Here is an 11805-nt window from a genome sequence, read left to right on the forward strand (position 1 = left end):
GGGCCCCTGGAACTAGGGTTAGAGGCCCAAGAGATTGCTCCCCTGAGTGCACTTTTTGGTGCCCCCAACCACTTGGCACCCTAGGCTGCTGACTAGTTCGCCTAGTGTTTGCACCAGCCCTGGACACTGCCTATCAGAAGGATTCCTCCTCCTCCTCCTCAGATTAAATCTCCGCACCTTGAGAGCCGGTCCATCCGCTGCATCACAATGCCCCATGCCTGAGCCTCCCTGCCAAAGCCCTGCACCCGGCTCCAGAGAATTAAGTCTCACATCTCACTGGGAACTCGACTTCTTGTGCCCAGAGAGTCTCGGCCCCACTCAGTAGCTGACCTGAGAAACATAGTGTCTGCAAAAGCAGCAAAGAGTCGTGTGGCACCTTATAGACTAACAGCATTGTTAGTATTGGAGCATGATCTTTCGTGGGTGAATCCCCACTTCGTTTGATGCATCAGTGTCTGCCTTTTCCAAAGAAGTGCTTGGAGGGCCTTTTTCTATGTGGCCTAAAGGACTTCGGATCAGGCGATTGAGAGTTCGAGTCCCTTTGTGGTTGTGCTTGTGCAGTTTTACCGTTGTGCTGAAAGTCCTGCTCCCTTCAGAGCTGGAACCTTTTCTGGGCTGCTCAGGCCAATGCTCTGGCTGCAGCTAGAGCCCTGGGAAGGAGTTGGGGGTTGGGTGTCACAAAGGCTGGGGCAGGAGCCCCAGGTGCTTCCAGTCTAGCCTTTGCCCTTCCTGACTTGCCAAAGAAAATGGGCGGCTGCCCGGGCCAGCGTGTGGAGCAGTTTCCCTCTTCCAAATGTGCGCTAGTCTCTGTGCTTGAGGGGGTCGCTACATAGCGCCTTGGGAGCCTGGGTGTTTCTCTGCTTCTCGCCAGCTGGGGAAAATGCTCTTGGGGTAAAATCTCCTGCCCCACTGCAAAAGTGAGCACCTTGAGTGGGAACGGTAGGAGGCCTCACCAGGGGGGTTGGCCCTGCTTTCTACCATTTCTGATAATGGCCACAGAGCATCTGCAGATGGCCTTCAGTGGGTGCTTGGCATGGCAGGGAGCAGGCTGGCTGAGTGTTTTTGTGCCTGTCTGAAGGCCACACATAGGCATGGTCCTGCCCTCCTCTTGCCCAGACCTCGGTTGTTGTGTGGCTTTTAAGCCTTCCCTTGGAGCTGTCAGCACCCGCTGCCTCTGCTCTAGGTGCCCAGAGAAGGAGAGGTGTGCTGGGCTCCAGCCTGGGAAGCCTGGCCCTGGCACTCCTTCCTTTAAATGCCATGAGGGCAAGAGGAAGAGCTGCAGCTACAGGGACCAAAGTTATGGACATCGGGTGAAGCAGCAAGAAACCCAAGAATCAGGTCAACCTGCAGGAATCTCTAGCCAGACTGTTAAGTTCTAGGATCCCACCCCGTAGCAGCCAGTTGGACTAAAGACCAATGGGCATCAGTGATCCAGGAGGAGGAGGAAAAAAAAACATCATTCTGGTTCAGCCAGCAAGAGGCTACGCAAGCATGTTGAGCTACAAGGTTTTGCAGCAAACCAACATATCTCCCAGAGGTCCCACTGAGACTTGAATTCTGATTCCAGAATTCAAAGTCCTGAGTGCTGCCCATTACACCATGGAACCTGCTACTAGTTTAGTTTTTAGACCTCTATGCCTCTCGGCTGGCTGGCTTCCACTCTGCATTTATTGCTTCCCACCAGCGGCTGCCTCTCGCGGGACTCTCTCTCCTCCTCCAGCGACTATGGTCCTGCACTATCAGGGGTCCTGCCCTGAGTCCCAGTATCCCTCTGCTTTGTCTCCATTCCCTGCTGTCCACAAAAATGTCAGGAGAGGCCGCCGCTCCCTTCACTCGGTGCTCCCGCTCAAATCAACCACTGCAGCCTCATCTCCTGGAACTCGGGCAGCTGTTCAATTAAATTTTCTCTAAAAGCGAGAGGCTTAGTGGGCAGTCAGTGTAGTCACTCTGCCTGTAGCATATCGTGCATTTTCCCTGGCAGTGACTCTGCAGCAGTTTTTGGGTTTGTTTCAGATTTTACAAAATCTTTGTTTCCTCTATTTTCTTCCTTTTTTTTTTTAAAGTTGAAGGATTTCTTGGAGAGTGATATTTGTGAGTTTTTACCCAGTTTTGTGAGGTTGTTATCTCTTGTGAAAAGAAAGCAGAATTCTAGTTGGACTTTTTTGCTATTTCTGTTCTGGGAGTCAGTGGCTGTGATACAATCCTTATTGATGATGGCAGGGGAAGATCTCTCTCTTCTACAGTGATGCTGCAATTTTTTGTTGGGCCCTTTCTCCTCCCCACTCTCCTTTCCAAGCAGGCAGGCAGGCTTGGTGGCCTGTGGAGGTGGGTCAAGCCAGGGTTTCTTTTGGCAGACACCTGGTTGAGAACTGGTACTGTATGGTATCTCTCCTTAGTCATTTCTTGTCTAAACTGACCAGCCCTAATGTCTGTAGTCTCGTCTCATACTTTGGAAGCCTGCTATTTACCCCTTTTCGTTGCAAAAACAGACTATTCCTATTCTTTCTTTCCTATCTGCTAACCAGTTACTGATCCATGAGCGGGCTCGAGCTGTCTGGAGTAGCTCGTGACTGTGAGTGGCAACCTCAGGGCAGCCTGTTAAGAAGCAGGGCACAACCCCCAAATCAGTTGTGTGCTCTCGACTTAGATTTCACCAAGTGTCAGATTCAGGATGATGTGCCTTTTATGACTTTTTAAACCAAACTTGCTATTTTTGCATAATTTAAGCATTCTATGCAGAGGACTAGAAATGTTTTTATTAACCTGTATATTAGACCATTTTAACATTGGCTGGAATCAAAATGTTAAATCTGTTCTTATCACTTTAATAACAGATACTTCCTCTATCTCAGGACTAGCTATTAAACTGATTTTTGGAATAGAGACATGGAGTAGCAGCTTCCTCCACCCAGTGCGCACATAGCCCTGTTATTGTTGCACTGAACCTCTAGGAATGGTGGACCTCCCTATGGGGAGAATATCATGGCTGAAGAGCAGCGAAGAAAAGTGGTGTTGTCTGTGTTCCCGTTTGGTTTGTACTGAGTATGGTTTTGAGTCATTTGTAAATTTTTGGTCAGTTATTAGTTACATCTTATTATTAGGCCTCTGAGTTGAAAGGCTGCTCTTGCAGATTTTACTTTCTCGTTGTTTGTAGGTCAGTTAAACAGCTGCTTTCTTAGTCTATTCTGTGTCGGTTCTTAAACTGCTCTCCTTTGTACACCTTCCAGCATTAATTGCATGGTTTGGATTGTTCTTTCCCTCGTCTCCCCACGGAAGAGAAATTTTCCATCCCTTTCCCGTTGGGAAAACGCCACCGTTTTAACTTAGAGAAAAGTCTCTGTAAATGTTGTGCCCCGATGAGGAGGAAAGTCAGGGCCCTTTGAGTCACATTCCTAGAGTTTAAGGCTGGAAGGAATCAGCCGATCACCTCGGAGGGACTGGGGTGCACCAATGCCCGAGGCCTTACCATGGCAAGGAATTGATTTGATGCCATTGACTGTACCTTTGAGGTAGTTCTGTGGGAAAGGAGCAGAAAAGAGCATTGGGGCTTAGCACTTGCATTGGCTTTCTTTGCCCTGGTTTGCTGTAAGAGTTAACAGTGAGAGACTGCTAGTCACAGGTCAGTGGGTAGGTTTGTGCAAACTAGGAGTGTACAGGGAACTGTCTTTGAAGAGAAGGAATGAGAGGAACAAGCGAGAGGAAGGAGGCTGAAAGACTTCTCTGTCTTTAAACATAATTCTGTGTTAATGGTTCTTGCTTTGAATTCCTCTATTGGAGTCATTTGAGGGAAGTGATCCTCACTTAGTTACCTAGTTCTCAAAGTCATGTGAATGGTGTTTGGTGCATGTCTGGGAGCTCGTCATGGAGAGGTAGAAAGCGGTGGGGGCAGAGGGGCTGTGTTAACATCCAAGGGTGTCAGCATTGCTTTTTGCCTTTTTAGAGCTTAGATCAAAGGATATATTCCCACTGGCTTAGTAGGTAATAATTGGTTTAGTAGGCTTTGCTTTATTGTGTCTTGTCAATAAATCTATTCCCAAATATGTTTCTGTTGACGCTAGAATAAGAGGTTGAGGTTGAAGTGAAGTGAATGGGGGAACCACAGTTATCAATCCTGAGTTGTGAAGATAGGAGATAAGTCAAAATAAGGTATATCAAGTTTAGCTACACTATTCCTATAGCTGAAGTTGTGTATCTTACATTGACTCTGTCCCCCTCAGTGTAGATCAGTCCAAAGTATAAGTAGTTTCTTAGCCAATCCAAGGCTGTGATCAAGTGTCTTGGGGTATATCTACACTATGAAATAAGGTCAAATTTATACAAGTCATTTTTTTAGAAATTGTTTTTATACAGTTCGTTGTGTGTGTCCCAACACAAAGTGCTCTAAGTGCATTAAGTCGGTGGACTGTGTCCACATTACCGAAGCCAGCGTCGACTTCCAGATCATTGCAATGTGGATAGCTGTGTGTAGCTATCCCACAGTTCTTACAGTCTCCGCCGCCCATTGGGATTCCGGGTTGAGATCCCAATGCCTGATGGGGCAAAAACAGTGTCGTGGGTGATTCTGGGTACATGTCATCAGACTCCCCTCTCCCTCTCTCCTTGAAAGCAACGGCAAACAATCATTTCACGCCTTTTTTCCTGGGTTACCTGAGCAGATGCCATACCTCGGCAAGCATGGAGCCCGCTCAGCTCACCGTCACCATACGTCTCCTGGGTTCTGGCAGACATGGGACTGCATTGCTACAGAGCAGCAGCTCATTGGCTTTTGGTGGCAGAGGGTGCATTATGATTGGTAGTCATTGTTACAGTACTCCTAGGTGCTCTTTTAGCTGATTTCAGGGAGGTCAGTTGGGTCACCTGGGCAGACATGGGAGTGACTCAACCAGATCATTCCCATCTTCTGCCAAGCAGCCAGGAGATGATGATGGCTAGTAGTTGTACTGCACTGTTTGCTCTCAGCCAAAGATATAACAGCTAGATAGATCAAAACAAGAAATTGACCTGATTTGTTTTGTAAAATCAACGGCCTGCTAAACCCAGGGTTTTGAGTTCAGTCCTCAAGGGGGCCATTCTGTGTGACAGTTGTTTGTGTTTCTCCTTGATGCAAAGCCACTCCTTTTGTTGATTTTTAATTCCCTGTAAGCCATGCCATCAGTCACCCCTCCCTCCATCAGCGCAAGGACAGACAATTATTTCCTGCCTTTTTTCAGCGCAGAACCAGAAGCTGCAAAAGCAAAACCAGGCAAGGAGGCAACAGCAATGCGGTGAAAAGCATGATGAGGACATAGACATGGTCATAGACTTCTCACAAAGTACGGACTGGGCAATGTGCCCCAGCAATGTGCACATCATGCTGATGAGCTCTGCATGGTCACCTGTGCTGAACAGCTCACCACGCTGGCCAAACAGGAAGTGAAATTCAAAAGTTCGTGGGCCTTTTCCTGTCTACCTGGCCAGTGCATCTGTGTTGAGAGCGCTGTCCAGAGCCGTCACAATGGAGCACTCTGGGATAGCTCCCGGAGGCCAATACCATTGAGTTGCATCCACACTACCCTAAATTTGACCCAGCAAGGCCGATTTCAGTGCTAATCCCCTCATTGGAGGTGGAGTAAAGAAATCAATTTAAAGAGCCCTTTAAGTTGAAAAAAAGGGCTTTGTCGTGTGCATGGGTCTAGGGTTAAATCGAGGTAAGGTTGCTAAATTCAACCTAAAGTCATAGTGTAGACAAGGCCTCAGAGGGATTTTATAGCTACAGGGTGGCTGGGTGTCCAATCAAGGGAGCTACCCCCCTGTTTCATTGATCACACTTGGTAACTACTAAGCAGAAGCACAGAACCATAGATTGATTTGCTGAGTTTCCTGCAGGCCTTCCTAACGGCACAGCAGGGCTGCTCTTGGTTCTGCATAATGTTTCGTTTAGCAGTGACTGTGAAGGCACTTCCAGCTATTTGGTCGTGGGAACTCTGGTATTAAGTGGACACCCTGTCTTAGCTGTGTATGGCTGTATTGCTTGTAGATTGATATATACTGTATTGATGTTACCAAGTGGAGTATTTTGTAGCTGGCTGCTATAATTTGTTTAACTTGTATGAAATATGAATATGCTCCCTCAGACTTAACCACCTGCCTTTCACAAACTCCCTGCCCCTCGCTCTTTGGGGTGGGAAGAAGCCACTAGCATGTGTGTCCATTGGACTTTTTTATTTAATTACTTCTCATTGTTAAATTGTTTATGAGTGTTTTTTAAATTTCATTGCAGTGCTTTTTCTTCCTTTCACGGTCACCTGGCAGCTCAGGGATGTGAGATTCTCCTCCATTGCGTTTCTGCCCGTGGATAAAAGAAGCAAGATCACATGTCAGTACCTTTGGAAATAAAAGCAACCTGGAACCAAACCAGCTGTCTCCTCAGTGTGCAGTTTGTGTCTTTTTTGTTGCAGTTGATCTGTTTGCAGGGGCACTGTGTGCTCACATGGGAATTCACCAGCCTTGGTGTAGCATTTGACTTCTTCCTGGAGTGAATGTGGTGCTGTGGAATGTCAGGTACAGGCTGCATGGCCCCCTCCATTTATCCTTGGTGCAGATACAGCCCAGGCAGCACTAGTGCAACCTCTCCTCCTGCTGCCCTCCACCATCATATGCACAGCCCACCTGTCAGGGTAGGAGGGGAATGTTGCTCCATGGATCCTGGGTCTCAGATGGGACTGCCCTGGGATGAGGGGGTGTGGTTGCATTGATTAGGTCACCAGACTGAACCTTTTAATATCCTTGGTGATTATTGCCAAGATCCAGGACTTTGTGCTCAAACATCTCCCAGCTTCCTTGCTGAAAGGAAGACCAAGGTTTCCTTGCAATATACAGGAAGAAAGTAGCTTTTCACCCTAGATGGGACTTGAATCCCACAATCTCTGGGTTCAGAAGTTAATGCCTTATCCATTAGGCCACTCATGAACAACTAGTAAAATAATGGAAATTCCCTCTCATAAATGCACATTCATTGCATTTGCTTCAAAGCCAAATGGCCTCTTAATATGCCTTACAGAAATGTTTACATCCCCTGGCAGTGACGCCACTGGGCAGGTCGCTGACAGAGCTGAGCACCACCTTTCTGCCAGCCATCTTTAGAGAAGAACCCCACTCTAGAGTCACCCCTCCCTCTTTCAGCACCTCCACATCTATGGCTCTGAGTGGCAGTAGGATGATTAGGGGGCAAATCCAAGGCTGGAAGGGGAGTAAGGTCGGCCTGTGAGGAGGAACCAGGTGGGGCAGACCCAGGGGGAGGCTGTGGGCTGGTTGTTGATATCCGAGCTCTAGATCAAAGCTGCACCGCAACCTGACACCCAGGGTTACAGGGCTGACATGGTAACCCCCTTACTGGCCTCAGTGAACCCCAAACCCTTGTTACTAAGGGCCTGTAGGAGTCTCTCTCCCTTATGAACCTCTGGGATCTCAACTGCAGGCATCAGTCACCTCCTACCTCACAGGTTGCACTCTTGGCACTGTGCAAGCCACCGATGACTTTTGCACCCAAGACGACCTCAGCTATATGTGTCTTTGTGGTGCATTGAGTCAGTGCTTTTGGTTGTTAACCAAAAGGATGGTGGTTTGAGCCCACGCGGGGCTAGCCATAAGTTTATGCTATTCTCTTGCTCCACAAGACCTGCTGGGAGCCTCAAAGGCCCCCCTTTTGTCACCTCAAAACCACCCCTCTTGGCCTCAGTGCTTTCAGCCGGTGGCCTGAAGAGCGGGCTGGATGCCATTCAGAAACCCATCTCCCAGCAGCTGTGCTGGAGGCTCAGGCTTAATCCTCAAGGACGAGCACCAAACTTTCAGCCAGGAAAGTTTTGCTCCCCTCCAGCTCCACGCAAGTGGCAAGGGAGAAAATGACTAGACACGCTGGCTCAAAGATGCCTCCCTCCCACTTCCCTGTAGGCTATGCAAAGTCCTTGGCCTGCCTCATGCCTCGTCTAGAAAGTGCGGCCATGCTGCCCAAGCCTGAGTCACGTCCACAGCCTGGCCTGCCCCGGCTGACGGCACGCGTGGCCATGCGAGTCAATGGCAGGTCGAGTTGGGCGCCTCGGCTCTTTTCCCTGACAGCCACACAGCGCCTAGCATCATAGAGCCTCCCTTGTGCTCTCCTGAAGCAGCCGCCTGCCAGTGTGGGTGGGAAAAGGGGACCAGGAAGCACCGCAGCCTCATTCCAGGACAGGAGGCCCTCGCCACGCCCAGGCAGCCGGAGAGCTCCCTGGCAGGCCATCACCTCACCTCAGTCACCTCTTGCCTCGTGGTGCTCTGCTAGTCACTGCCTCACTTGAAGGCCCAAAGGGATAAGAAACAAGCACCCACACAGCAGAGAAGGGTTTTGATCCATTAACTTTTGGGTGATGGGCCCAGCACACTTCCACTGCAGTACTCTGCTGATTCTTCACTCATAGACTAAGACTAATAGACTCATAGACTAATAGGTCAGAAGGGACCAATCTGATCATCCAGTCCGACCCCCTGCACAAGGCAGGCCACAGAACCCCACCCATCCAATTTTATAACAACCCCTATCCCAGGATCGAGTTATTGAAATCTTCAAAACTGGTTTGAAGACCTCAAGCTGCAGAGAAACCACCAGCAAGCGACCCGTGCCCCACGCTGCAGGGGAAGGCGAAAAACTCCTATGGCACCCAGCTTCCAGTATCCGGATTAGTGCCTTACGAACTCTCGTGCTGGCAGGCAGATGGGCAGGCTGCTAGGCGCTGCCCTGGTCACAGGATTTTACAGCTTCTACAGGGTAAAAGGGATGGATTTGGGGTTTGGACCCCATTGGGAGCTGGGTAGCTGAGTGCCGGAGAGGGCAGCACTTCTTAAGCTGTTTTCAGCTAAGCCTGCAGCTTGTGGGGGACAAGGTTCAGACTTGGATCTGTGTTTGCAGCAGGGAAGTACGTCTGGCTCTAACAGGCTAGGTACTGAAGTCCCAAGCTGGCAGGGAAAACGGACTCAGAGGCAGGCACAGCAGGTGACAGTCCCAAAGGGGCTTCTGCGACCCAACCCGTTTTTTAAAAGTGTGTTTTTTTTTGCCTTCTTATCTGTGCTAGCCTCTGGGACGGAGATGATAGGGGGAGCGTTGAAACGTTTGCAGCTGCAGGGGGAAAAAAAGGGAGCGTAGTATTTAAAAAGACACATTTTTAAAGAACAATGGGCAGACTCTTTCATGGTGAACCAAGCTCTTAACATTGCATAACACATGTGCTTTCAGTACAAGGTTGTATTTTGCCTCTGAATGTCCCCGTAATAAAATTTCCCTATTTCAACCAGGTGACCATGGATGATATCGCTCTCCTCAGGATAACACAGAGAGATAAAGAATGGATGTAGCTTGAATGCATTCCAGTAGCTTTTATTTACAAAGGTACACTCATCAGAGGTGCCTTCTCCACCATCAAGGTCCAGGAGCCCGCGTTGGGACGAGTATTGTCTCCAGGGTGATAAATATTTCCTGGCTGTTGAGGAGAACGCTTCCTCCGCTTTCCTGCTGTGCGCTACCCTCCTTCTCCTCCTCCTCCTCATCTTCCTCACCCCCAAAATTCTCATCCGTGTTGCTTGAGACTCCCCTCTTGCAGGAGTCCGTGAAAAGGGGTGGAGTAGTGGCGGGGGCACCCCCTAGAATTGCATGCAGCTCATCATAGAAGCAGCTTGTTTGGGGGTCTGACCCAGACCGTCCATTAGCCTGTTTGGTTTTTTGGTAGGCTTGCCTGAGCTCCTTAAGTTTCATGCGGCACTGCTTCGGATCCCTGTTATAGCCTCTGTCCTTCATACCCTTGGAGATTTTGTCAAATATTTTGGCATTTCATCTTTAGAGCGGAGTTCTGATAGCACGGATTCATCTCCCCATACAGCAGTCAGATCCAGTATCTCCCGTTCGGTCCATGTTGGAGCTCTTTTGTGATTCTGGGACTCCATGGTCACCTCTGCTGATGAGCTCCGCACGGTCACCTGTACTGATCAGCTTGCCACGCTGGCCAAACAGGAAATTAAATTCAAAAGTTCATGGGGCTTTTCCTGTCTACCTGACCAGTGCATCTGAGTTGAGAGCACTGTCCAGAGCAGTCACAATGGAGCACTCTGGGATTGCTCTCAGAGGCCAATACCGTCAAATTGCATCTACACTATCCCAATTTCGACCCGGCAATGTCGATTTCAGTGCTAATCCCCTCATTGAGGAGGAGTACAGAAATCGATTTTAAGAGCCCTTTAAGTTGACAAAAATGGCTTAGTCATGTGGATGGGTGCAGGGTTAAATGGATATAACACTGCTAAATTCAACCTAAACTCATAGTGTAGACCAGAGCCAAGTAAATCCTGTTCTTCTCCTTTCATGAAGATGCCTGGGACACCACCTCACACTGTGTCCCTGAGGTGTCAGGCAAACTCTCAGCACCTGAAGCTTCTGCCACTCACCTAGCGCCCCATGTCCCATAGATCAGCCATAACCCTGGTTGCTGCTCTATGAGAGTGTGCAAGGAGCCTAGTCAGCAAATCCATGGGTGCTATGGGGCTGCAGCACTAACAGGGGAAGAAAAGGTTTTCAGCGCCCACTGGCAGCCAGCTCTGCCCCTGCTACAGGCCTTGCGGACAAGCTCCTTCTCTTCCCCTTCAGCGCCTCCTGCCTGCCAGTGATCCTGCCTGTCTGCCTGCCTGGAGGTGCTGGGGGGGCTGACAGGGAGGAGCTGGGACAGGAGGATGTGGGGGAGAGATAGTAATGGGGCAGGAAGGTGCAGGTCAGGAAGAGATGGGACAAGGGTGAGGGATTGGGGGAAGCAATGGAGTAGGAGCAGGGCCTGGTGCAGAAAAGGGGGGATTTGTTCCGGATCCTGCATCCCTCTAGGGCCAGCCCTGAAGGGAAGTGCTGACTATTACAGGGATAATAAAACTGATCAGCATTGCAGGGGAAACTGAGGGAGATCAACGCTCATCAGGTCTCTTGTCTCCCCCAAGGTGAGCCAGACACTGCTCTCTCCTGGGTCTCACTCTAGGAGCTGGACGCCAAGGAGCCATTTCCCCACAGGAAGTGCATTGAGTGCCCCTGTGGTGCTGGGGGGGCTGGCGCTGCTGCTGCCTGTGGGGCTGGCAGGGAGGCTGATGTCCGCACAGACTCTCAGCTGCCAGGCTGGAGGGGGCACTTGGGACCTAACCAGACTGACTCAGTGAAGATGGGAGGTTGACAGAGCAGGACAGACGCTCTCCAGAGCACAGAGCAGCATCCGACCATGCAGCCAGGCAATGAGCATTTCCCACAGCCTGGAGCTGAGGGGGAGGCGGCAGCTGCTGTTCCAGCTCCTCGGGGACAGGCCCTGTCAGACAACAGCCACTTCTTACTCACCACAGCTAAGGGCGTCGGGTTCCTCCGGTGGGGGTGTGGAGCAGTTGTTCGTTTTCCTGTTTGCACTCCTCTACCGTGTGAAAATTGGGGAGGAGAAGCAGAAGCCCCACTTCCCTCCCTAAATGATACCCAGTGGGGGAATCCAGGACAACAGGGTGGGGCGGCAAGTGGTGACCAGACTCTCACTGCCAGGGTCTAGTCTAGCTCAGGGTCCAGCTAATTTTCTCCCTGCACCATTGGCTCCCAGTCGCCTTCTGCCACCAGGTCAACCCAGGAACTCAGGCAGGAATGGGATGAGGAAGTAAGTCAAGCTGAGCAAGGCAGGCAAAAGTGAGCCTTGTCTTCATGGGCTGCTCCCAATGACGTTCTTTTTGTGTGCAACTGCTGCAAAAACATCCAGACAGAGAAGCAGGAGGCCAAAAACTTGCTAAACAGTT

General features: G+C 50.0%; 1 non-coding gene across 1 annotated transcript; it reads left to right on the top strand.

The window, feature by feature from the left end:
• The first annotated feature begins 2772 nt into the window (after positions 1-2772).
• LOC115640635 lies at positions 2773-2967 on the top strand. Its single transcript, XR_003997911.1, has one exon. It is a non-coding gene; the product is annotated as a U2 spliceosomal RNA (small nuclear RNA).
• Positions 2968-11805: the final 8838 nt, after the last annotated feature.

This window comes from Gopherus evgoodei, unplaced genomic scaffold (assembly GCF_007399415.2).
Source record: "Gopherus evgoodei ecotype Sinaloan lineage unplaced genomic scaffold, rGopEvg1_v1.p scaffold_31_arrow_ctg1, whole genome shotgun sequence".
In the NCBI taxonomy this organism is placed as follows: Eukaryota; Metazoa; Chordata; order Testudines; family Testudinidae; genus Gopherus; species Gopherus evgoodei.